The sequence below is a fragment of the Hyperoodon ampullatus genome, assembly GCF_949752795.1.
Source record: "Hyperoodon ampullatus genome assembly, chromosome: 7".
In the NCBI taxonomy this organism is placed as follows: Eukaryota; Metazoa; Chordata; class Mammalia; order Artiodactyla; family Ziphiidae; genus Hyperoodon; species Hyperoodon ampullatus.
The window spans coordinates 79,525,851-79,551,418 of NC_136920.1; the positions used below are offsets into that span (position 1 = coordinate 79,525,851).

The 25,568-nt window shown below is 39.3% G+C and overlaps 1 pseudogene across 1 annotated transcript in view; it reads left to right on the plus strand.

Moving 5' to 3' along the window:
* Positions 1-19,591: 19,591 nt before the first annotated feature.
* Positions 19,592-25,568, plus strand: part of LOC307055636 (centrosomal protein of 78 kDa-like) — a 359,743-nt pseudogene continuing 353,766 nt past the window's right edge. The window contains exons 1-5 of the transcript in view: positions 19,592-19,711; positions 19,755-20,017; positions 23,139-23,311; positions 23,403-23,474; positions 24,538-24,641. The product of the transcript in view is annotated as a centrosomal protein of 78 kDa-like (transcript). The remainder of the gene's footprint in view (positions 19,712-19,754; positions 20,018-23,138; positions 23,312-23,402; positions 23,475-24,537; positions 24,642-25,568) is intronic.

The window sequence follows — 25,568 nt, forward strand, 5'->3', positions numbered from 1 at the left end:
TGTCTCTTCTCCCACATCTGGCCACACTCTACCAGCCATCTTTGAGATCTTTCCAGAACTCTCCATCCTAGTTTCATTAGGCCACAATTTAAACATCTCACAGGTCTCCAGGATGCATCCCCATCACTTATTCCACAAAGACAAACAAAGGACACTTCTCAGGATCACGTTTCTTTGAAGGAAGAGGTCATGAGGAGTGATTATAAAGAATATAAGGTGGAGAGCAGTGACTTAAAATACCATTTTTCAGCTTAGAATGTGAATACAGGGAACTTTGGGAAACTAGAAAATCTAGAAAGGATTCACTGATAATTATTTATGTTCAATGAATAAAATAAAATGTAATAATACAGCTAAACTCTGACAGATTAACTTTTTCAAAAGTTGCTTTCACACACCTTCACTATTGGGATGTTTGATAAACACACCTTTCCTTCTTTACTTTCTTCTTTCTTTGCAGATACTGGCACCAAACTTTCCAACAATAAGAACCTTCCCATAAGTCCCTTGCCAGGCAAGATTAAGGTCTAACAATCCAAACAATTTTTTGAAGAAGATAACTGGTTGACAGCACAGGAAAAGTGCTGGGTTTCTCTTATTCAACAGTCACATAATGAGTAATGTGCGAATTGTTTTAAAAAGTCTCTCTGCATGAGGGGCTAAGGTTAAGATTAGAACTTCTGAGGCCAGAAGAGCAAAATGACTACAACAATCCACATATTTTCAAGAGCCGCCCTTTGGATGTGAGGGATTGATTTTTCCCACTAGTTTTTCAGCAACCCAACTGGTGTCTTTATTAAACGACATAAGAGAATACAGTGTGGCCAAGAAGGCTTAGATTTCCTTAGCCCCAAGACAGATATTCTCCAGTGACTGTCCACTCAAATGAAAAGGAGAGATTTACAAGAGGAACCTGGATACAACTGAGTGTACTTTAATTTTACCTGAATTATTTGTTTTGCTTTCAATTCTCCGCTGAAGTGCCTACATTAATATATTTTTAAGAACATTTCCTTAAGTTGAAGTATTCATTCAGTATATTCATTTACTATAATTTAGAAAAGCCAAATGATTTAGGCAAATTCATTTCTATATTGCCACAGTAGTGTATTGTGAACTAAATGACACCTGGCAGTTCTTTACTCAGATACTAACTCAATTAGAAGGCAGAACAAGGATACCTACCCATTCAGGGAGGGAAAGGTCACTTAGCCTCTGTAGCTGTCTTAGGTCTCTTATCATCACAGTAACAAACTGAACACTAAAAACCATATGATCATCTCAATAGATGAAGAAAAAGCTTTTGAAAAAAATTCAATATCCATTCATGGTGAAAACTCTCCAGAAAGTGGGCATAGAGGGAACATACCTCAACATAATAAAGGCCATATATGACAAGCTCATAGCTAACACACTCAATGGTGAAAAGCTGAAAGCATTTCCCCTAAGATCAGGAACAAGACAAGGATGCCCACTCTCACCACTTTTATTGAAGGTACTTTTGGAAGTCCTAGCCACAGCAATCAGACAAGAAAAGTAAATAAATAAAAGGACTCCAAAATGGAAAGGAAAAAGTAAAACTGTCACTGTTTGCAGATGGCATGATACATAGAAAATCTGAAAGACACCATCAAAAAATTATTAGAGCTCAGAAATGAACTTGGTAAATTTGCAGGATACAAAATTTATATATAGAAATCTATTGTATTTCTATACACTAACAGTGAACTATCAGAAAGAGAAATTAAGGAAACAATCCCATTTACAATCGCGTAAAAAAGAATAAAATACATAAGAATAAATCTGCCTAAGGAGGTGAAAGACCTGTACCCAGGGAAGTATACGACACTGATACAAGAAATTAAAGATGACACAAACAGCTGGAAAGATATACCATGGTCACGGATTGGAAGAATTAATATTGTTAAAATGACCATCATACCCAAGGAAATCTACGGATTCAATGCAGTCTGTATCAACATATCAAGGGCATTTTCCACAGACCTAGAACAAATAATTTTAAACTTTGTATGGAAACACAAAAGATCCTGAATAGTTAAAACAGTCTTGAGAAAGAAGAACACAACTGGAGGAATCATGCTCCCTGTCTTCAGACTGTGCTACAAACCTACAGTAATCAAAACAGTATGGTACTGGCACAAAAACATCGATCACTGGAACAGAATAGAGAGCCCAGAAAGAAACCCATGCACTTATGGTCAATGAATCTATGACAAAGGAGGCAAGAATATGCAATGGAGAAATGTCTGGGCTTCCTTAGGGATGGTTTCATCAATTAATTTGTTTTCTTAAATGGACCATACTTTTCCATGTCTTTGTATACCTTGTGATTTTTTTGGTTGAAAATTTGTCTTTCAAATATTATAATGTGGTATCTATGGAAATCAGATTCTCCCACTTTCCCAGGGTTTCCTGGGCTTTTGATTGTTGAAGGCTGTAGTAGTCTGTTTAGGGACCTTTCCAAACTATTTTTGCAATGACTGTTTTCCTTATCGTATGTACACACTGAAGTCTCTGTTCCTTTAGTTCATGTTTAGCTAATGTTTTGACAGAGATTTCCTTGAATTCCTGCACCTAAAACAAACAAAAACAAATATACACAAGCACATCCACATGCACATTCAAAACCACACACCTCTGCCCATTGTGCAGATTGCTGGATCACTCCTTCAACATTTCGCTGACCTGCATTGAGTTCAGGGCTCAGCCCATGGTCAAAGCTTAGAGACTCCTCTGGTGTTTTCAGAACATGCATCTTATCTTGAGTATGCATGTGGCTTTCTTAATTTCTCTGGACACATGTGTACTTTTTGTAGGTTCTAATTTCCCAAAGAACCTCCCCCAACTTTGGCTCCTGCATCTTCTGTGGTCTATTGTATTTCAATGCACAGTCTTCTGCCCCAGCCATCTGTGCTTTGTTAGTTCACCTTGCACTTTTTTTGAGCAATGACCGCTGCTTTTCCAGACTGTGTTCCAAGTTAGCTAAGACAGAGATAAGCATCTTGTGTCAGTCCTTCAGGTAGCTCCCAGACAGGTTAGAACAGATACACATAATAATCTGACCGTACGGTCTCTTCTGCTCCCTCCTGAAGCAGGATGGAGGGTCCCATACTAGGAATGGTCTGCTGCTACTTTAAGACTATCACTGCATTAAGACTCCACCACTTTAAGACCATCACTACACTAACAGTGGATGGGGCAAGGGCAAGTAAAAATGCCACAAAGCTTTCCTGCCATTTCCAAATTGCCTCTTCCCTGGTTCAGTATGTGTTTGGTTGCTATAAATCTTTGGCTGATTTCAGGACTAAGAGAAACTCAAAGAACCCCACAGCAAAAAACAGTATAATTAAACTCTCAGAAGCCAAAGGACACAGAAAGAATCTTTTCTTCCAAAGGAGAAAGAAAAAAGAAATTTTTTACAAAGCAGGGATCCTCAAAAAGATTAGAGCTGGGCTTCCCTGGTGGCAAAGTGGTTGAGAGTCCGCCTGCTGAGGCAGGGGACACGGGTTCGTGCCCCAGTCCGGGAAGATCCCACATGCCGCGGAACGGCTAGGCCTGTGAGCCATGGTCGCTGAGCCTGTGTGTCCAGAGCCTGTGCTCCGCAATGGGAGAGGCCACAACAGTGAGAGTCCCGCGTACCGCAAAAAAAAAAAAAAAAAAAAAAAAAAAAGATTAGAGCTAAATTCCTATATGAAACCACAGAAGCAAGAGGCCAGACATATTTAAAGTGCTGAAAGAAAAAAAATTGTCCACCAAGAATTCTATATTTGGCCAAAGTGGTTTCAAAACACAGGGAGAAATTAACGCATTCCCGGATGAACAAAGGCTGAGGGCGTTTATTTTACAACTTCCTACCACTGCCCTAGGAGAAATGCTAAATTGAACCTTCAGGTTGAAATGAAAGGACACTAGACAGCAACTCGAAGCTGTAGAAAGAAATAGAAATCTCCAGTAAAGATAAATACATGGGCAAATACTAAAGCCAGTATTGTGTTATTGGCTTGTAACTCTACTTTTTATTTCTTACATGATTGAAAAAACAAATGCATAAAATAATCATAAATCCATGTTATTGGGCTCACAAAGTATAAAGGTGTAATTTGTGACAACAATAATGTAAAGAGGAGGAATGGAACTGTAGAGGAACAGGGTTTCTGTGTGCTACTGAAGTTGGTTTCAATTGAAATTATATTGTTTTAACTTTAGAATGGTAAATGTGATCTTCTTGAGAACCACAAAGAAAATATCAATAGACTATATGCAAAAAGAAATGAAAAGGGAATCAAGAGTTCACCACAAGAAAATCGGCTAAGCACAGAAGTCAGTAATGGAGTAAATCAGGGGCAAAAAATGCATAAGACATACAGAAAACAAGCAGGAAACAGACAGAATTAAGTTCTTCCTCATCAGTAATTTTTGAGAAAGTAAGTGGATTAAGCTCTCCAATAAAAAGATAAACATTGGCAGAATGGACTTTAAAAACATAATCCAAGTATATGCTGTCCGCAAAAAACTCACTTGATTTCAAAAGACACAAGTTGCTTGAAAGTTAAAGCATAGAATAAAATATCCCATGCAAATAGTAACAAAAAAGAAGGAAAGAGAGACAGAAAAAGAAAGGAAGGAAGGAAGGAAGGAAGGAAGATAGATCTGGGATGGCTATGTTACTATCACACAAAATAAACTTTAAATCAAAAACTATCACAAGAGGAAAAGGAGGCCACTATATGTTGATAACAAGTTCAATCTATCAAGAAGATAGAACAACTATAAACATATATGTACCAAACAACCCCCAAATATGTGAAGCAAACATTGACAGAATTGAAGGAAGAAATAGATAGTTCTAAAATGATAGTTGGAGATCAATACCTTGCTTTCAATAATGGAAAACACATCTAGACAGAAGATCAGTAGAGAGGTAGGGGGACTGAATGACACATTTAACCAACTAAACCTAACAGCCGTATATAGATCACTCCATTCAACAACAGAAGAATACACATTTTTCTCAAGTACACATGGAACACTCTCCGGGAAAGACCATATTTTAGGCCACAATACAAGTACCAATACATTTTTAAGAAATTGAAATCATACAAAGTATCTTGTTTAGCCACAGTGAAATGAAGGTAGAAATCAATAACAGAACCATTGATAGCCATTTCTCATCATGCCTGCCACACATGATATAAAGCAATGAAGGGAAAAACATAATTTACCACTTAGAAAAGTGGGAAAGAGGACATACCATTGACACAGAGTGTGTGCTGTTTTCCGTTGTCAGGGATAGAAATAAATTAGCATCATTTATTCATTAGTGTGTTAATTTCTTGGTCAATCATTGGGCAGCCAGTGTTTCTGCCTGATGGGAAGATTTCCTATACTCAGTGTTGAGTGGAGCCAACCTTGAAAGGGACATTTTAAAGGATTATACTGTGATGGGCTTCGCAGTACCCTTCCTCCTATGCCAGTATTTAGGCTGGGGTATTTCCATGGAGTGTGTACAATCGTAGGCCCCAGTTCACCAGAATTTAGTTTGACTCGTTTTGTTAATACATTCCCTCAGTACTTTGTCTTTTGTATCCGTTTGCATTTACTTCATTCTTTATTATCACTGCGAAACAACTTTGCTTCCTGTTCAGATGCCAAAAAGTGGATATCAATACCTCCTGAGTTTTACACATCACAGATCAGTTTTGGATATCAGGGACAGAGACAACAGCTATTTCCAATGACTTTGAGACATACTTTGAACATGTGATTAACATGTTGAGTGTTGAAATGTGTGTTGAGCTCATTATACGTGCTCTAAAAGGTTTCAAACTGCAAATATTTAAAACTCTCTTTCTTTGAATAGTTTTCCTGTGCTGTCCCTTTGTGTCAGACTGTTAATGTGCAGTCTGGCACCTTCAAATAATGTGGCTTTGTAACCAATTATTTACATGTTGTTTTATCCACAGAGAATCTTTTTTTAAAAAATAAATTTATTTATTATTTATTTTTGGCTGTGTTGGGTCTCTGTTGCTGCACAAAGGCTGTCTCTAGTTGGGGCGAGCGGGGGCTACTCTTCGTTATGGTGTGGGGGTCCTCATTGCTGTGGCTTCTCTTGTTGCGGAGCACGGGCTCTAGGTGCTGGGGCTTCAGTAGTTGTGGCACACGGGCTTCAGTAGTTGTGGCTCATGGGACCTAGAGCACAGGCTCAGTAGTTGTGGCACACGGGCCTATTTGCTCCGCGGCATGTGGGATCTTCCCGGACTAGGGCTCGAACCCATGTCCCCTGCACTGGCAGGCGGATTCCCAACCACTGTGCCACCAGGGAAGTCCCCACACAGAGAATCTTAAGGTCAAAACATATAACTCGATTAACTACGCTTCCTCCTTTTCACATTTCCCTCATCTTTTTTTTTTTTATTATTATTATTTTTTTTTTTTTTTTTTTTTTTGCGGTACGCGGGCCTCTCACTGTTGTGGCCTCTCCCGCCGCGGAGCACAGGCTCCGGACGCGCAGGCTCAGCGGCCATGGCTCACGGGCCCAGCCGCTCCGCGGCATGCGGGATCTTCCCGGACCGGGGCACGAACCCGTGTCCCCTGCATCGGCAGGCGGACTCTCAACCACTGCGCCACCAGGGAAGCCCCACATTTCCCTCATCTTTTCTTCATCTTCTATGTTTCCTTGGCCCTGTTTATATTAAGTGCTTTTGCCATTATATTTGATTGTCTGTATTCCAGTGAGTTACCACAATGCTTTATGGGACACGCTAGGATATAAATGCATTTAAGTAATATGTATATATATATATATACACATATATATGTAGTTTGCTTGAGTGCAGTGTTTTTTGTTTTCTGTACTGAATTCATTAGCATGGGTCGGTATAATATTTAGCATAGGTCGATATGTAATTTGTAAACTAATAAAGTCTTAAAGGTGAGGAAATAAGTCTTTCAAATTTAATTATTTATTTTAAAGAGCAGAATAGCATACATAAACAGGTGCCTAATGAAAACTTGTATTCTAATTTGGAACTCTCATGAACACCTATTTTTTTGTTCTTCTAATGGTATGATAGTAGGCCATTTGATTATTTTTATTTTTATGGCTTTAACTTTAGAACAATGAAATATTCGTAAATTTTAAAAAGTATTTTTCTTTATTTCATGGGGGTGGGATACTGGAGAAATGAAAGGTCAAACACCTATGGAGGAATCCATACTTGTCTATATAGTGTGTACTTTTATTTCAATAACTGATTTCAAATTCCTAAAAGGATGCTATAATAAGTTATTATGCCATTTTACAGACTGAATTAAGTGAATTTCAGGGAGGTATGAAACTTGCCTAAGGCTATCCAGCTGCCAAGTGGTAGAAGTGAGAATTAAATCCAGGTATACCTATCGCCAAAGTTTCTGCTCATCTCTTTACATCATCCACTTTTAATAGCCAATGCTTTTCTGCTTACAAATATGACTGAGGTTTCCAGACAGTCAACATGGCTTTTTAATCAGATAGAAAAATTACTGTTGCTTCTCTAAAGACATATTCCTTTTCCATTAAGTGACTTTAGTTGTTCAGATAATACTTCCAGACAGTAGTCATCATACAGTTGGAGACTAAGAACAGAACTCAGGGATGTGTCTAGCAGTCAGTAAAGACCAACTGGGCTCACTGATGGTACTTATGGTCATTTCCTCTAGACTAACATAATCTTATTAATAAGACCCTAATAATTCACAGTACTGCCCTTGCCTGATTGTTTGTTCTTCTCCCTCTATCACTCTCTCTTTCCCCATACTATTATTATTTTGGACAATTTTTGGTGAATTAAATTCAGGGATTAGTATTCAGGAGCACTAGTCACAAAAGCAGAGAATCTTAGCTCACACCAAAGGAAGAAAATAGAGAAAAAGTATAAATTATATGAATACACACATATCACACATGTACCAACTATATGTTGCACTTCTCCAAAATCTATTCGGTATCTGCACATTTATTGTATATTAGCAGTAAGACAAGAAATGAGCGTAACGATCTGTTTACAAGATACAGAAAACAGACCCAAATATGGAAATTAGTAGCGATGAGAATGGGGAAGAAAGACTACAACAAGGAATGTAGATGATAGTTTTGTTTCTTAGCTGTGATGCCAAATATTGAACTTTCAACTTGAGACAAGGAGGCCATAAAAAGTTGTATTAGTTTCCTAGAGCTGCCATGACAAAGTACCAGAGACTGAGGAGGTTAAACAACAGAAATTTACTCACTCACGGGTGTAGAGGCTAGAAATCTGAGATAAGGTGTCAACAGGATTGATTTCTTCTGAGGTACCTCTTCTTGGTTTGTAGATGCCATGTTTTCCTTTTGTCTTCACATGGTCTTCTCTCTGTGCATGTCTGTGTCCTAATATTTTCTTTTTATAAGGACACCAGTCATATTGAATTAGAGCCCACCCATTTGACCTCATCTGAGCTCAGTTACCTATTTAAGGGCCTTATCTCCAAATACAGTCAGATTACGAGGTACTGGGGGTTAAGACTTCCACATATTAACTTGAGCAGGACACAGTTCAGGTGATAATAGAAGATAAGAGTAATTTAAGCAAGTAAGTAACTATTGTTTACAGTGAGTTGCTTAAGGATATGAATTTACTCAAGAAAAACAAGAAGAAATTACATAACACTGTGTGTTATACAAAGATATTAAATTAAGCATCATAACATCCTGTGAGATGGGCATTAAATTAGACTAAGCAAGAGTAAGCAACTTATCCAGAATTGTATACTTGGTACTTTCCAGAATTTAAACCAGGTATTTTCCCAGTTCCATTCTACGTTATATATTCATTTCATTATTTGAAATGAATTTTGAGTCTTCATTTTGCTTAGTTCCTGAAGTTATATGGGGATAGAATGGAGTTGGATATTTTCAGTGACATTCACACATGGGGAAGGAAATTGAGTCCAGAAGCTTCAGCAATGTTTCCATGGAGAACGCTAACAACAGAACCAGAAACACCATTATCCTTTTGGTTCAGTGATCTTTCCTAAAGCACTACAAGAATCAATTTTAAGAAGCCCAATGTTTTCCAAACTTTCACCAATGGGCTCTGTAGGGTCCTCTAACAATATCTAAGAGACTAACTAGTTTCACATTCCAAGCCACTTAAGACAAGGGGTTCTGATTGTTCTCTGTGAGGAAATCAAGTGACAATCATAGCTGGTAATTTAGGATAGTTTCTTCAGGGCCCAGGCAAAACCTAATACACAAGTAATAATCATTGTTAAGTGCATCTTTGACAAGGATTCATCAAGTATCAAAGAGGTCTATAAATTGGGAGAAATTATGATCAAAGACAAACATAGACTACAGTTATTTAATTAATGCTCAATTATTTATGAGTTTAACTTTGGTTAACCTCATTTTCCTTCTTCTAGACAATTTCCAATTCATCTCCACAAAGAGACCAGAATACTTACCTTCCAAAACAAGATTTATTGTGTTCCTTTAATTCAAAGCATACAGTGACTTCTACATTCACTCCACCAAGTTTTGCTAGGAGAGAAAAGGAGACATCATATTTTGTCTTGAATTACATATGCCACCATACTTGATTTAGCTCATCCTACTGGAAGCACTTTTTTTTTTTTTTTTTTTGCGGTACGCGGGCAGCCTCTCACTGCTGTGGCCTCTCCCGTTGCGGAGCACAGGCTCCGGCCGCGCAGGCCCAGAGGCCATGGCTCACGGGCCCAGCTGCTCGGCGGCATGCGGGATTCTCCCGGACCGGGGCACGAACCCGTGTCCCCTGCATCGGCAGGTGCACTCTCAACCACTGCGCCACCAGGGAAGCCCCTGGAAGCACTTTGACGGCGGATTCTACAGTGTTGTCTTACATCCTCTACGCAATCAAGCCAAGGGAATCACACATAGTTACAGCTGGAAAAACGTTTGTTCTGGGTTGATACTTTTAGCCTTTACCACCAAGACTTTATCACCAAGATCTATCTTTACAGTCTCTAAACAGGAGACCTTCTTGCCTTCCGTTTTCATATTGACAAGGAAGGTAAAGGGACGAACTGAGAAGTACCCAAAGTCAGCTAGCAGCCAGCACAGATAAATCATCTGTGGAGATATTGTTTCTTTCAAAAGATATAAACATGAGAGGAAGTCCTAGTGTTTGAAACAATTGTGCATAATAAAATTCCATGAAAACCTAGAAATCCAGATGCAGATCAGTAACATATTGGCTAAATAAGCTGTTATGTTCATGCAATGGACAAGTGTACAGACATTAAGAAGAACGAGATACTCTTTTCTATGAGATTCTCTTTTCACTGAACTCATCAGTGCTGCAAAAACAATGTTACATAATACTTTTTCTTTAACATTATATCAGGCATCCTCATCTTGTCCTGCATTTATTGCCAGTGTTACTAAAGTTTATCATTTACCTCTTTCTCTTTTAGACATATAATTTCTTCTTATTTTGGAAGCATTCATCAATCCCTATTTTACTCTTTCTTTTAAATTACAAACGAATATTGAATTTTATAAACTATCTTTTGGGGGATATTTCAAGTGATTGTATAGTATTGCTCTCCTTGGACCTTGTTATATGGTAAATTATATTTTGTTATTTTATATATGCTATTTATTATATATCGTATTATGTTTACTAATTACATTTATTGTATTATAATTACATTATAATTAAGGTAGCATTTTGTTTTAGATAGACAAAACAACCAGTGGAATAGGAAGCATCTTAAAATTAGATGCAAGAGCATAAGGGAATTGAGATTAAACTAAAATTCACATTTTGGATCAGTAGCAAAAATTATTCAACAAAAGTGGGAAAATATGGCTATCATTACTAAATTCTAGATACAGCAAGTAGTTAAAAGTTAAAAAATAATGAAACTGTAAAAGTATCAGAAACCTGGGAGACATGAAATAAAGTATTCATGAGGAATACCTTTCTAAGATACAAAGAAAAAAGGATACATTTAATTATATAAGAAATAAAATTTGCCTCATGGCAAAATGCACTACAAAGGTCAGAAAACAAGCAAAAGAAATTGGGAAATATATTAAGAAATGGGTATGCTTTCTTTACAACTTTTGAGAGAAGCACATGTTTCTTTTTCCTTTAACCTGTTATGGGGGTATTAATCTATAATGTAAGTGCATGGTTCCTTTCCTTTAACCTGTAATGTGAGATTTAATCCATATGGTAAGTGCCTGGTTCCTTTCCTTTCATCTGTAATGTGAGTGTCAACATGGGGCACTGTTTCCAAGCACAGACTTTGGATGTTCCTGTACTGGTCCCATCACTGCCCATCCACAAAAACTTACAAATGTTGCTTCACTTTCCTGGGGGTTAGAGTCTTAGCTAAGAAATGGAAGCAAAATAGAACTTTCCCGCAGGGATGATAGAAGGTTTAAAGGAGTAAATATGTAAGTGACTTAGCACAGTGCCTAGTACAAGAGAGATCAGTATAAGTACTTATCAATTTTTTAAAGAGACAGATGAAAGAAATAAAATGTGGTGTTTTCAATCTATTGATATATATTCTTGACATTAAACTACCTTTTCATTCGTTGGATGACCTAACTTGCTCATGCTTTTTCTGACTCTAGTGAACTTGGGTAGCTAATATCATAGTTTAAAATTTTTGCTTTTATATTTACAAGTAAATTTGACCTGTAAATTTCTTTTTCCTTACAGTCCTAATCTATTTTCAGTATTAGGATTATATAGACTTCAGAAGATGAATAAAGGAGCATTCTTCCTTTGCTATCTCTAGAAGTTTTTCTTTGTTAATATTGATGTTATCTGTTTAATAGAAGTTGGATAGAATTCACCTCCCAAATGATCTGGCTGGGTCTGGTATTTTCTTGGTGAAAGACTGTAAACTATTGACTTCATTCCTTTACTGGTGAAAGAACTCCAGCTATAGATTTCCTCTTGTGTCAGTTTTGGTAAACTTTAGGAGCTAGGAAATTGTCCACTTTACAGAAATGTTCAAATTTAATGGCATTTTATATATTCTGTTTGTACTCTCTGCTATAACATTGTCCTGATTCTTTCTGTATATTATTTACTTATGTTTTTGTTTTGCTTAATCAAAGTGTGTTTTTTAAATCTTTTCAAAGAATATTCTTTTGACTTACTAAATCACCTCAATTTATACTTTTTTCTGTTTTCTTAAGTTCTGCTCATATCTTTATTTTCTATTTTTTCTATGTTCTCAGGGTTTATTGTTTTACTCTTCTGATGTCAATTAAAACACTTGGTTATTAATTTTAAGAAATCTTTTTAGTTATAAATAGTTGAACTTTTTGAAGATTCCAGCTTAGTTGTAAGTATCTAAGGGTCAGCTCGTCCACATTGTTGCTAGCCTAAGGCTAAGTTCACCCTACCGCAATGTATATATTGACATTTTTTCCCCTCGACTTTCTGTGTCGAGAGAAGCCCTTTGAAATACCCTTAACTTATTTTACAGCCAATAAGTCTTTAAAATAATGTGTATTTTTAAAAGATAAATCTACTTATATAATTAGGCAGGGCTTCCCTGGTGGCGCAGTGGTTGAGAGTCTGCCTGCTGATGCAGGGGACATGGGTTCGTGCCCCGGTTCGGGAAGATCCCACATGCCACGGAGCGGCTGGGCCCGTGAGCCATGGCTGCTGAGCCTGCGTGTCTGAAGCCTGCGCTCCGCAACGGGAGAGGCCACAACAGTGAGAGGCCCACACACCACACACACACAAAAAAAACTAGGCAGAAAATCTGACCTGCCATATTTTTAAAAAGAGCATAAATTCACTCTTCTCCATGATTAATCTGCTGTATTACACAACCTTCGAGTTTTTAGCTTTATCAATGACATGTACTTGAAAAATGTTTTAAAGATCCTACCCAGTCTTTTAAAACATCCTTGTTCCTTGTTTCAGTTCTAGTTTTATGTATATTTTCTGCCTTGCACCTGATTATTCCAACATCTGATGGATGGTCTTGGGAAATCTAATTCTGGTATTGATTGGTTTTTGCTGATTCTCTCCACTTCTAGCTGATTTCTTCATTATTGTGTAAATTTAGATCATGAGCTCATGTTTACCTAAACTTTATCTGTGGGAATGCTATAGGCCTGTGTTGAAGGTCTACCTCTCCAGAAAGGGTTTAGTTTTGTGTTTGGAATACCACCGATTTGGGAGCATTTTAAGTTAATTTCTTAGCTTCTGTTTGCAAGACCGCACATAAATTTGCAACCCAAACACTGGGAACACGGATCTGGGGTTCAGAATTCTCAAGATTTCCTACCTGTTTCCTACCCAGAGCAGAGGCCAAGAGAATTTGGTCTTAGTCTCCCTTGGCCAGCAGATATTTTTTCTCCTGGCACACCCTTTCATTGAAGGTGAAGCTAGGGATAGATAGGTTTAGTTCTAACTTCCCATCTAGTAGGGATGGAGTCTTACCTCCTGCCCCTCACGTGGTTATGGCCATTTAAAAACAAGTCTCTATGTCGGGTGTGTCATTAAACTATGGCCTGTATTACAAATCCAGACAGATGCCTATTGTTATGGCCTATGAGCTATGAATAATTTTCACATTTTAACTGGTAACATTTTAAATGGTTACATAAGTACCTAAATAATATCCTCAATTTTGCTCTTTGGTCTACAAAGCCTAAAATATTTGCCACTTGGCTCCATAAAAACAAGATTTCCAGCTTCTGTTCTAAGCTATCAAGATCTTCAATCCACTCCTAATATAGCTATAACTCTCACACATGTACCACCCTTCTTTCATGGGTCCTGGAAATTTCTACTGCATACTTCAAAAATCAACCACGCACTTAAAAATAAGTTGTGTACATTTAACCTAGCATACCTAACCCTTTTCCTTTAGGAGAGTTTTTCAAGTAATCTTGCCCACCGTATTCTTTAGAGCTTCATTAATAATGGCAAAAAAATTAAAACAACTTAACATTCAACAAATGGGAATTGTTCATAACAATTATAGAAGCACATACAGTAGAAAACTATACACTGTTATTGAAACAGTGAGACATAACTAGTTTTATTCTTAGAGAACTATGTTTATTTAGGTCCCTTTTGTTTAAATAAGTATATTTCTGTGTATGTATGTATATAGTCATGTATTTATATACACATACATTATTTGTATGATATATAAACGTATGAAATACCTACCTATACACATACCTTTGATTTATATTTGTATACATACAAAGGAATATAATTATATATATTATATAGTTATATACATTGAACTGAAAAATGGTAGTATACATATATATCATGTAGAAATGTGTGTCGTCTATGTGCATGTGTAGAAAAGCAGGTTGAGAGATATGGAAGCATGAGCTAGACAGGGTTCACGATTATAAAAGTAGTTATGTGTAGATAGTGAGGTTAAGGCCCATTTGATTGAAAATATTGCATATTTTTACATCAATTGTTATGATGAACAGATTCCTATGCAAATAAAATTATAAATAGCTATACATACTTGTATGTGTAATGTATAATTAAAATATATATAGTTTTATAGATGTATTATATTTATGTTACATAATATAATTGTCTTATACTAATACATTATGTATTGTGTTATATAGAATATATTAACTATAGTGTATTATATCAGATAATAATAATTATATATTTATAATATATATAAATATATATTTATAATTTATATATTATGATATAGTTGTTTTATAATCAATATTACAGGATATATCATATTAATATTATGAACATATTAACCATATAAATACACTTCATTACCCATATATTTTGTATATAATATATGCTAGGCAAAAATATATATTAATATAACACATAATTGTTATACATTAATATAAATATTAGTATATTACATTTATATATCAATATAATATTTAATATTGGTATATTTATATTATATTTAATATATACATAGCTAATGCTCTTTAAAGCCATCTGCTACAAGTAGAATAAGACCAGGAGTATGGCCAAAGCAAATTCTAAAAATATTAGATTACTTATATTCATTTATATGTCATTTTCCTGGAATCTGCATCTGGCTATTAGAGAGGACACACAGCAAAATCAACAAAAAGTGCCCAGGAGGACGTAGGATCCTTTATTTATCGGAACCTCAAAGGAAACACAGTGCTATCCAGTCCCCCATCAAAGAGCCAAGAGCAAACCTTGAAGCACCCAGTAAAAGCCCATTCAAACAAAAAAGCTTTCCCACTTAAACTGGAAAAAGTTAAGTTCCCAAGAGACCCCCTACATCAACCACCGAAGCTCATTTGGCAGTAAAAACAATAACGTTCACCGAACAACAAGAAACCCAAAACAATAGTTGTTTTAGCACAAACACAAAAAAGCAGCTAATTAGTGTCTCTCCTGTTTGAAAGAAGGGGGTGGGAAGTGGGCAGAAGACCTGATAGGAAAGATAAAAAGAAAAGGAAAAGGAAAATAAGTTTCCAGTTTGACACTCAAGCTGTCTTCTGCATCCATTTTGTCAAGACCACCAAGTCAATGTGGAGGCTTTTTCCCCCTTCCCTTTCTTTTCATGAGACTGATCACAACCAGCACTGCAGATTCCATCAAATTAAGGAATGCTGTTGCCTACATGTGTGAATGAGCTGTGAGTAAAGTACTGAAGTAGAGGACACCTAAAGTGAAACGTCTTCATGAATGTCCATGTGGCTGAGCAGGAAGTTAACCTTTCATAGATGTGCTAAAGAAGAAGAGTTGGCTTTTATTTTATTTACTTTTCCCTGCACTGTGTTGAATGAGTATCATCTACAAGTTCAGGCTACTTTTTGCTGAGGATTATAATATTTGCTGTGTGTATGGATCTGCCACTGCTGGACATTTCACATAAATGGAACCATACCATATGTAGCCTTTCGTGCCTGATGATAAGTTGTAGTGGTAGGAAAAACTAAAATGAGATGTACTGTATGATGTATGTTTTACTGAAGTGGCTTGGTCAGATTATAATGATTTATGATAAAATCACGTAAAGCAAGCATCACAATTCTCCAGGAACGTTCTGAAGAATGCTAATGTTAATTATGAATATGTGAATCCCAAATCTTTCATTTGTATTGACCTTATCTCATTAATTCTTCTCCCAACACTGCTATAACTAGAGTTGAGTTCTAAAATATACCTTCCTCTTTTCCCATAGAAATTGTCCCACAATTTCAAAAAGTTCTCAAAGGTGAAAAAGTGCACACGACATTTATCACGTTTGCAAATGCCAATGGAAATGCTAAGCTAACACTGTCTAAAATGCAATATTCTTCTGTGAGAGCACCCAACTTTAAACAAATACACATATTCTAAATACAGCTTAGATCTGTGACATGTTTTGGCCACTGAAGTATGAGCAGACATGATGGCCTTAAATGAGCAGAAGAGGCCTTAAATGGGCTTGTGCGGTTGGGCTCACCTCTTATGTTTCAGTGAACTTTTTGAGAAGACAGGGCCTGGGAGCTGAGGCCTCACAGTTGGGCTCCAGAGGAAGATGTGTGTGAGAGACCTCAAACTGACCCAGGACACGGAGCAAAACTAGCCATCTAGAGGTCTAAAAGAGAGCCACTGCAGCTAGCCCATAGGTCCAAGAAAAATAAATTCTTGTTTATGTAACTGAGTTTGGTGTGACTTGTTCCAAAGCATTATCACAGCAAGAGCTGACTAACACAACATCCTCCAAATCATTGTTATGTAAATGGATGCCACCATGACTACATTTAAGGCAACTGTGTCCTCAAATTGTGAGAATTCTTGAACTCTTGGTGCCTCTCCAACACAATGTACATGGCTAAATTTCCACAAATAAGTTCACTAATATGCCACAAAGATCTCCCTAAACTTTTATTAAATGTGATGCAAAGTTCTTTCTTTTCATTTTCTGCTTCTACATAGTTAAAATGCTGTTTATCAATGGAAAACGGTTCTTGCCGTTTGGCTTCTGTCGTTAGAGTCTTTTGAACTCTTTGGCTTTTCAGCTCCTAGGCTGTAACATTTGAATCAGCAAATGCCCCAAGGAGAAAAGCTGCACCAAATGTGAAGCTTGCTTCTGTTTCCCTTCTCTCCAGAACTTGGCCCACATGTCTTGGTGTCTCTCTAACATTCAGACGCCAGCGAACAGAAGTTTTCCTACTCTATCCAGCTCTTCTAAAATTTCTTTAGACTTCGCCTGATCTTATGTTATTATTCAACTATCATCTCAATTACCCCTAGGAAGAAAATTTACAATTTTTAGAGAAAACGGAATCCTGGTACACTGTTGGTAGGAATGTAAACTGGTGCAGCCTCTGTGGACAAAAGTATGGAGGGTTCTCAAAAACTAAAAATAGAACTACCATATGACCTAACAACTCCACTCCTGGGTATAAATCCAAAAAGAACAAAAACACGTGTTTTCAAAAACATGTATTTGAAAAGATACATGCACCCCAATGTTCTGAGCATCAGTGTTTACAATTACCAAGATATGGAAGCAACCTAAGTCTCATCAACTGATGAATGGATAAAGAAGATGTGGTACATGTAACCAATGGCATACTACTCAGCCTTAAAAAAGAAAGAAATGTTGCCATTTGCGGCAACATAGATGGACTTGGAGGACATTGTGGTAAGTGAAATAAGTCAAACAAAAACAAACACCATAGGATATCACCTATATATGGAATCTAAAAAATACAGCAATCTACCGAATATAACAAAAAGAAGGGGAGTCACAGATATAGAGAACAAACTAATGGTTGCCAGTGTGGAGGGGGAGGAGGGGGCAATACGGGGTGGGGAAGTGAGAGATGTAAACTACTGGGTGTACGATAGGCTCAAACATGTATTGTACAACACAGGGAATATAGCCAATATTTTGTAATAACTGTAAATGTAAAGTATCCTTTAAAAAGTATATAAAAATTTTTTTAAAACAGAAATCATACTGAAAATTGGAAACCATTTAAATGTCCATCAACAGGAAAATGCACATATAAATTATTGTATTTCCCTACATGGGAATCCTACATAGTGAGGAAAGTACATGAACTAGACAGATCTTTACGTGTCAGCATGGATGAACCTAGTAAAGATAACACTAAAAAAAGCAAGTAAGAAGAGAAAACATAGTAGAATACTATATGAGGTTTAAGAATACTTTAAAATGTAGCCTAAATAGAAAGACATCCATGCAGTGATGGAGACCAAGTTCAGAAGAGTGGTTACCCAGGGTCAGCTGGGGAGTGGCTGTGTTTGGGAAAGTGGTCACAGCAGGCTCTTCAACAGGAATGGTAATGTTTCAGTTCACACGCTGGCTGGAGGACGGAGGAGTGTCTGCAATGTTATAATGTGAGCATGCTGCATGTGAAAGCCATTGCTGACCACATCTAGGGCATCTGATACGCGGGAGCTGGTAGTGGGTGGAGGCATCCAGAAGGTGGTGGTAGAAGAGGAACGTTGTATGCATAACGCCTAAGGCCTCACCAGAGGACGACCACTGTTCTAGAAACTGGACACAAATCCAACTTCTACGGCCAATGTTAAAAGACAAACTGAGGCATGTTTAAAACAAGACTTTACGTGAGCAAAAATAGATTCAATTCCGGCACCGCCGAAGCGGAAGTGGTGAGGAGCGCTCCAGCCACAGGAGCTGCAGAGATTTTTAGTTTCAAAGGGCAGAAGCAAAGCAAGGAAATGACTCACTTGCTATCGCTTTAAAGCCTAGTTGGTGGTTTGTGACTGGTTGTCCTCAGCGGTGTGCGTCACCCTGAGGCGTTGACAGGCTTAGATTTCGGTTGCTTTACGTAGGCGGCCGCATCACTAGAGCCACCGCAGGCTAACGGCCTCCTTGCAGGGTTCATTTACTAACACCAATTGTCTGAGTCCTTACTCTTACTCGGTCACTTCACTTCCTACGCCTCAGTTTCTCTTCTGTAAAGTGGATATTCAGTAGTGAATTCTCTGTGGAGTTGTCAGTACAAAACAAAGTGATTATTAGTAACCACGATCATGTCCTGAATGCATGGAACACGTCACCATTTGCCAGCTACCGTGTCAAGTTAGCAGAAGCTACAGAAATTAAGAGCTCTCCGCATAAATTCACACACCCGTGCACCAGGTAAGGGACCACAGGCAGACGTTCACTCAGCCTTTCGTGTGTCCCTCACGGAATACACGCTCTCTCCTGGGCGGGGGGAGCACAGACACTTACGGGAGTTTACTTTTCAAATGCGTTGATACAACCAGGTCTCACTTTTGTTTGGATGAGTCAGCAAACGCTTTTTGGAAGCCCCAAAGTCTCCACACCTCCAACGTTTCGCGCTGCCTTAGTCTCAGAGCTCAAGCCCCTACTCTTCAGGCCGCGTCACCATGGGAGACAGGGCTGCATGCGGACGTGACGCACGGCGAGCGTGCTGACGTCCTCGAGCCCCGCCCCCACGGTCCCGCCCGCTGACTTAAACCGCAGCCCCGCGGCGTGGAGGGCGTAGATGCGTGCGCCAACACCAGGCCCTGCGGGGTTTCCGGAGCGCGGCATGGGGGGGGAGGTTGGCGTAGCTGGGGCCTGTGGCCCTATGTCTTCTGGCTGCGACGCCGGTCCTGCGCACGCTGCGGGGCCTCAGCCGCCGGGCGGTGGGCGCCCGAGGGGCCGGGAGGCGAGCCGGGGCCCCCAGGCGGGTGTGGGCATCGTGTCCGCAGCCAGCGTCCCCGAGGCCGCGCTCGGGCCATGATCACTTGGTGAAGCTGCGCCGGGACAGCGTGGCCGATATCTTTCTGCGCTCTGAGGATCTGTGTGCGCTGCAGGACTCGGTGCTTCTGCCCTCCGTGCGCGCTTCCCTGCAGGAGGGCCTGCTGGACTTAAGGCCGACCGCCTCCGCGGGGTGCACTGGGCGCCGCTCCTGAGCACCCGCTGCCCCTGATCTGTATCCAGAGCTTCTTCGAGCCATGGCTTGTCGAGACAGGTTTGTACTTCCCGCTTCCAGGGCCCCTCGTGTGGGCGCTGAGAAGCGGGGTTTTAAATGGTGCAAGGTGGAGGGTGGGCACTAGAACCAGTGCCCAGTGACCGGGTGTGCGTGCACTAGACGGGGCGTGCGGCCTAGGACTCCTGCCAGCTCGGTGAGCCCGGCCGAGTGCCTTAAGGCTTCAAGGTCTCAGTGTTCTCATCTGTAGCGTGGGCTTAACAGGACCCAGTCTCTGTGGCGGTTACAAGGATGCACTGTGTTAATGCTTCTAGACTCTACAAAGTAGAACACTTAGCACAGTTTGGAGCATCGTTAATTGTTGCACAGATGTTACCTGGTCTGTTGAATGACTTTGCCTGGTACACATCAAAGCGATTAGGAAATGGATATATCCCAGCTTCATTTCCTTTCCATTAAAACAGGGCTCAGGAAAAAAAAGTCTGTTTTTCAGTAGTCGTATCATATAGTGGAAAGAGCACTGGTGTGAAGGCAGCCTAGGGTTTGAATTCCAGGGCTTATGCTGTCTGTGGCCTGGGCAGGTTTCTTTTGCACTACAATCCCCACACTTGTCAAATGACATTAATAACCACTCTTTCTGTGGGTTCTTAGAATTAATTAAGCAGGTTATGTGTGTAAAGTAGCCTGGCACTTGAATGAGTTGTCAGAACCAAGGGCTGCTGGAGACGATGCTTCTGCCCTAGGTAATCTTCCCTTCTACTGGGCAGCAAGTAAACACAAGCACAGTAGTCAGTGCTCTGGAAGAAGTGAGTTCTGGTGCTATAGAGCACAGAATCTCTTTTTTCTTTAATTTAATTTTTATTTTATATTGGAGGATAGTTGATTTACAATATTGTGTTAGTTTCAGGCGTACAGTAAAGTGATTCCGTTATACATATATCCATTCCTTTTCAGATTCTCGTCCCGTACAGTTTGTTCCAGGCTATGGAGTAGAGTTCCCTGTGCTGTGCAGTAGGTCCTTGTTGATGATCTATTTGATATAGAGTCGTGTGTCTATGTTAACGCCAAAGTCCTAATGTATCCCTCCCCCCGATCTTTCCCCTTTGCAGAGCACAGAACCTTGGAAGGGAAAGTTCAGGGTAGGATTTTTGGAGGAGGTGCCATCCTTTCTAAGGATATGTAGAAGCTCCTGGGGTGGCTGGAGAGAGCAGTGTGTGTTGAAGTTTGAGAAATATAAGAAAATATGGCAAAACTACTGTACAGGACTGGAACTCAGGGTTTGGGAAAGAAATGAGAGTTGTTACTGGAAACTTAGTGGGGCCCAAGAGAAGGGGGCCTTGTTTGTCCTGTCAGAAGTTTGGATGTTTATCCTGAAGGCTGTGGGAAACACCAAAGAACAGTGAGATGAACTTGTGGTTTAGAGGCTCACTCGGACCTCCATGTGGGAGGCAGTTGATTTGGTGCAGGGTGAATTGTAATCTGAGGGTCCCACTGAAGTTATGAAAGGTGGGACTGGGTTTTGCAGATCTGAGAGAGAATGGGTGGGGCCTGGTGACCAGTTAGAAAAGGGAGGGCAGCAAGCGTGGGTGACAGTTTACAGCTGCATCTTTTTGAGAGATACAGAGCACAGTGGGAAGGGATTGGGGGTGGGGAGAGGATCTTACTTCATCTTCAGTGCTTTAGAGGGGCCTGGTAGACGAGTCTGGACCCAAGGTACAGATCTGGGCTTTTTGGGAGGCCAGGTGTTTGAAGGCATGGTAGAGACTTAGGTTACCCACAAGAAGATCCAAAGAATCATAGGTCTGAGAGATTTTTAAGTGGGTATATTTGAGGATGTTTATAAGCTGTGAGAAAGTAGCCAGCAGAGGAAGGGTGTAAAGATCTAGGACAGGAAATGATTGTTCATTTGATTTTGAAAAGCTGAATACTTATCGTGTGCCTGGCCCTTTTCTAGGATCTGGGGTTCACACCATCTGTTATCTCTTCTGCAAGGATAGATCAACTCATCCCCTGGTGAAGAGAAGTCAGATTATTCTTTGCGTCCCATTCAGGTATAAGAACTGTTCTGTACCTCTGAAGGGACTTTACTTAACCAGAGTAATAAGTTAGAAATCAAAAGAAATTAGAGCTGGAAGGGACCTTAAAGGCCACTGTACTTAATTTTGCCTGATATTTGACATTGAATGTAAGAAAAATTTATTGTAGAGCCCATTCTCTTCAGAGTTCCTTCACTGAACTTTCTTTATGTCTTGCATCCAGTGGGTCTATCTTGTAAATTTTGGCCTCCTCCTAAATTTGCTTCTTCATCCATATTACATTTTGCCCAGACTATGGCAGAAACTCCTGGGTGGTTTCACGGCCCCTGGGTTCAGTTCCTCTAAGTTCATCTGCCTCCTCGGGTTAAGTGATCTTCTAACAGAAAAAGATGTGCTTAAAATAATGCTGCTAATGGCTTGCCCACACAGAGTTAGTGCATACTAGCCGCCCAGCGTGTGCTCTGCACGGAGGCGTGTAGTATGAACTGTGCTCGGCCAAGCCTTATAGGGCTCTTTGCCCTGGGGAAGGGGAGCTTTTTGTGATCACTCCCTTTATCTAGTCGGTCCTTCAGCAGCGGGGAGCCTTTTTCTAATCAGCAGAGGCATCCTTGCTCAGCCAGTGGTAGCCCCAGGTCTCACCACCTGTGGGATACAAGCCATGCTCTCTCCCAGGCTTGCTTGGACCAACATCTCTATTTTCATTTCTGTCTCTTCTCACACTTGGACCCCTGGTCTTTAGTCATCCCCACCTGCAGTATTTACAGTGCCCAGCAGGAGTCAGGCTTGAGTGTCTTTTCACACATGTTCCCTCTGCAGCTAATGCACCTCCTACTCCACCTCTGCGTAGCCTCATCTTTCCAGACTGTACTTCAGGGTTATCATGAAGCCGTCACTTAGATATAACTTTTTACCTCCATAGGAACCTCTGTGCATAAAGGTTATGTTTATTTATCTCATGTGATTGAAATTTTGAGTTTATACATCTTCCTCCTTAATGAAGGCTTTAAGGGCAGGAGTCGTTTCTAATCCTTAGCACAGAGCAGATGCTTTTGTTTTTATTTAGATACTTTTTAATGATGATAAAATGTATGGTTTAAATCACTCATTTTACCATAATTTTGCTTTAGGTTGTGACAGAAAAGGAGTTTACAGAAGTCGTGTTCCTGCGATAGGAAATAAAGATGTGACCTTTCAGTTGTGTAAAGCTCATAAATGCTGTGTAAGTGCGTCGGGTGCACTAAGGAATATGGAGCTAAGTGGGCTAGTTGTGTGAGAGAGAGACTTAACTATGTTAACAAACGTGAGCCTTCATTGTGTCCTGCCAACATTTGATAGTTGGTTTTGGGGCTAACTAAACCAGTAAAAGTTTAAACTGTTCCTCCCCGTTAAAGGGATTGAATAATTGGCTTCTTTGGTGCACCTGTGTCTTGTGAATTGTCCAGTTGGGGATGGAGGTTTAGAAAGTGGGTTTCAGTCTTGTTTAAGTGTCTTGCCATCAGACTGGTCTTGTGATTTCCTACACACCATGTCTGTCTACCTTTTCCTGTCTACCTTTTGTTGGTAGTGTTCAGGCCTGGATTGTCTCCTGTACCTGCTCAAACCTTGGTCCATTCTCATTTGTACCATGGAAGTTTGTCATGCTGGATACTGTCAGAATTAATCTTACTTAAGTTTGTGTTAAGCCACAAACTACATGTTTTGTATATTTTCTGTTTTCTCTGTTTGTTTATATTTTTATGGTTTCTCTTCAAGAAATATTATGGGAAGGGAAATAGCAAGATGAAGAGCAAAAAAGTCATCATTCTCTTTCAATTGTTAGAACATCTATCTGCAATCATAATTATGATGCACCGTGGTATGTGTTAAAATAAGAAATATATGTAACATCCCGTAGGAGCAGCAAACTCAGTGGTGTTGGTGAGGGTGTGTCATGGAAGTAATCACAAAGCAGGTGACTCTTGATTAGGGTCCTGAAAGATTAGTGTGCCTTCCCTGTGTCCAGTAGTGGTCTGGAGGGGTCAGGAAGCCTGCTTTTCAATCTGAGGGAACAGAGAGTTTGAGGTCCTCTCTCTTCTATTGCTCTAGTATACTGCATAGCAGCTAATAAAATACTGGGTTTATAGTTGACATTTAAATCGCTGATTGATCATCAAGATTGGCATGTATCATTGGAAATGAAAATCGGAGGAGTCTTATGCTTTTTAGGTTTTTCTTTTTTTTTTCCTTTGTCTCAAAAGTATGTAGTACTTTACTGAGTGGTTGGGAATAAAGTTTGCAGTATTCAGTGTATTCAGTTTTAGTACCTAAATAGAATTAAACTGTTGCTGTAAACTGGAATAACACTTTGTTACTGATGAGTTTTAGGATGCATCAGTTCATCAATTACCTGTTTGGGAAGATTGTAGTTAATGATTTTAAGAATGTGGCTATAAACCTCCAATTGACTCAAGAAAAGCAAATAAGTCAAGATTGACAAATGTACAGGCTCTTCATCTTATTGTGTGTGTGTGTGTTTTTTCCTTTTAGTTACTTGTCAAGGTATAAAGAACTCTATCACTGTTAAGACAGTAAACTTCACAGGGTATAATCTGACATGGCAGGGAACAGATCACATGGTCAAGATCTTAAAGGTGATTTGATGTTTAAACTTTCATGAAAACATATGTGATTGAAGCACATTAACATATTGATACAGATGGCAGTTAATTTTTGTCTTTTCATACATGTGAGTGCAGCTTTTGTTTTGTAGAAAGAGTATGACCAAATGGTGATGTGAATTGCTGTTGCCTAAACTATAGTGTTGAATCCCCAGTGTTTGCACTTGAGTTTAACAACTCTGTGGTTTCCTGAGACACTTAATCTCAGGTCCATCCTCGTTACACAGCGTGGTAAATTAGAGAACAATTAATATCACCATTTAAAGAAGTGAGACTGAAATCTCAACCATCCTGAACATAGGAACTGAAGGGGGCTCTCAGCCGTTCAGAGAGTTATTACCAAGCCAGTCGGCTTAATGCTGTTCAGTTTTCTCCATAGCAGAGCCTTCCAGGTCCTTCTTTTGAGCTTATTTATTTTTATACACAATTCTGTATGGATACTGTACATAATACTAAATAGTTGTGTTAACTGGGTTTAACTGGTGATGTATTTACATGAAGATCTAACTTCGTTTTGTTGATATCTTTTTAGGGGCTTTCCATTCATCAAAGCTTGTGATGTATGTAATCAGTTGCTGGTGTGTAGCTATCACATTTATGATATATAGGGCTTGAATTGGGAAAGGTGGATGGTCATTCATCTTGCTTTTTAAACTGACAGAGCCTTACATGAAGCATTTCCCTCTCTGAAATAAATCCATGTAAAACATGTTTGGTCGCTCTCCCAATGCAACTGTGTACTTGTGTGGATTTGGCGCACAAATGGCAGCCTTGTGGTTACGTCTGTAAACAAGGAAGCCTGTTTTCCAGTCCGCAAATCAGCTGTTACCCAGTGAAACGAACTTGACTGCCATTTCTGACCCCTCACATGGAGCTGTCATACTCAAGAATGTTCACATG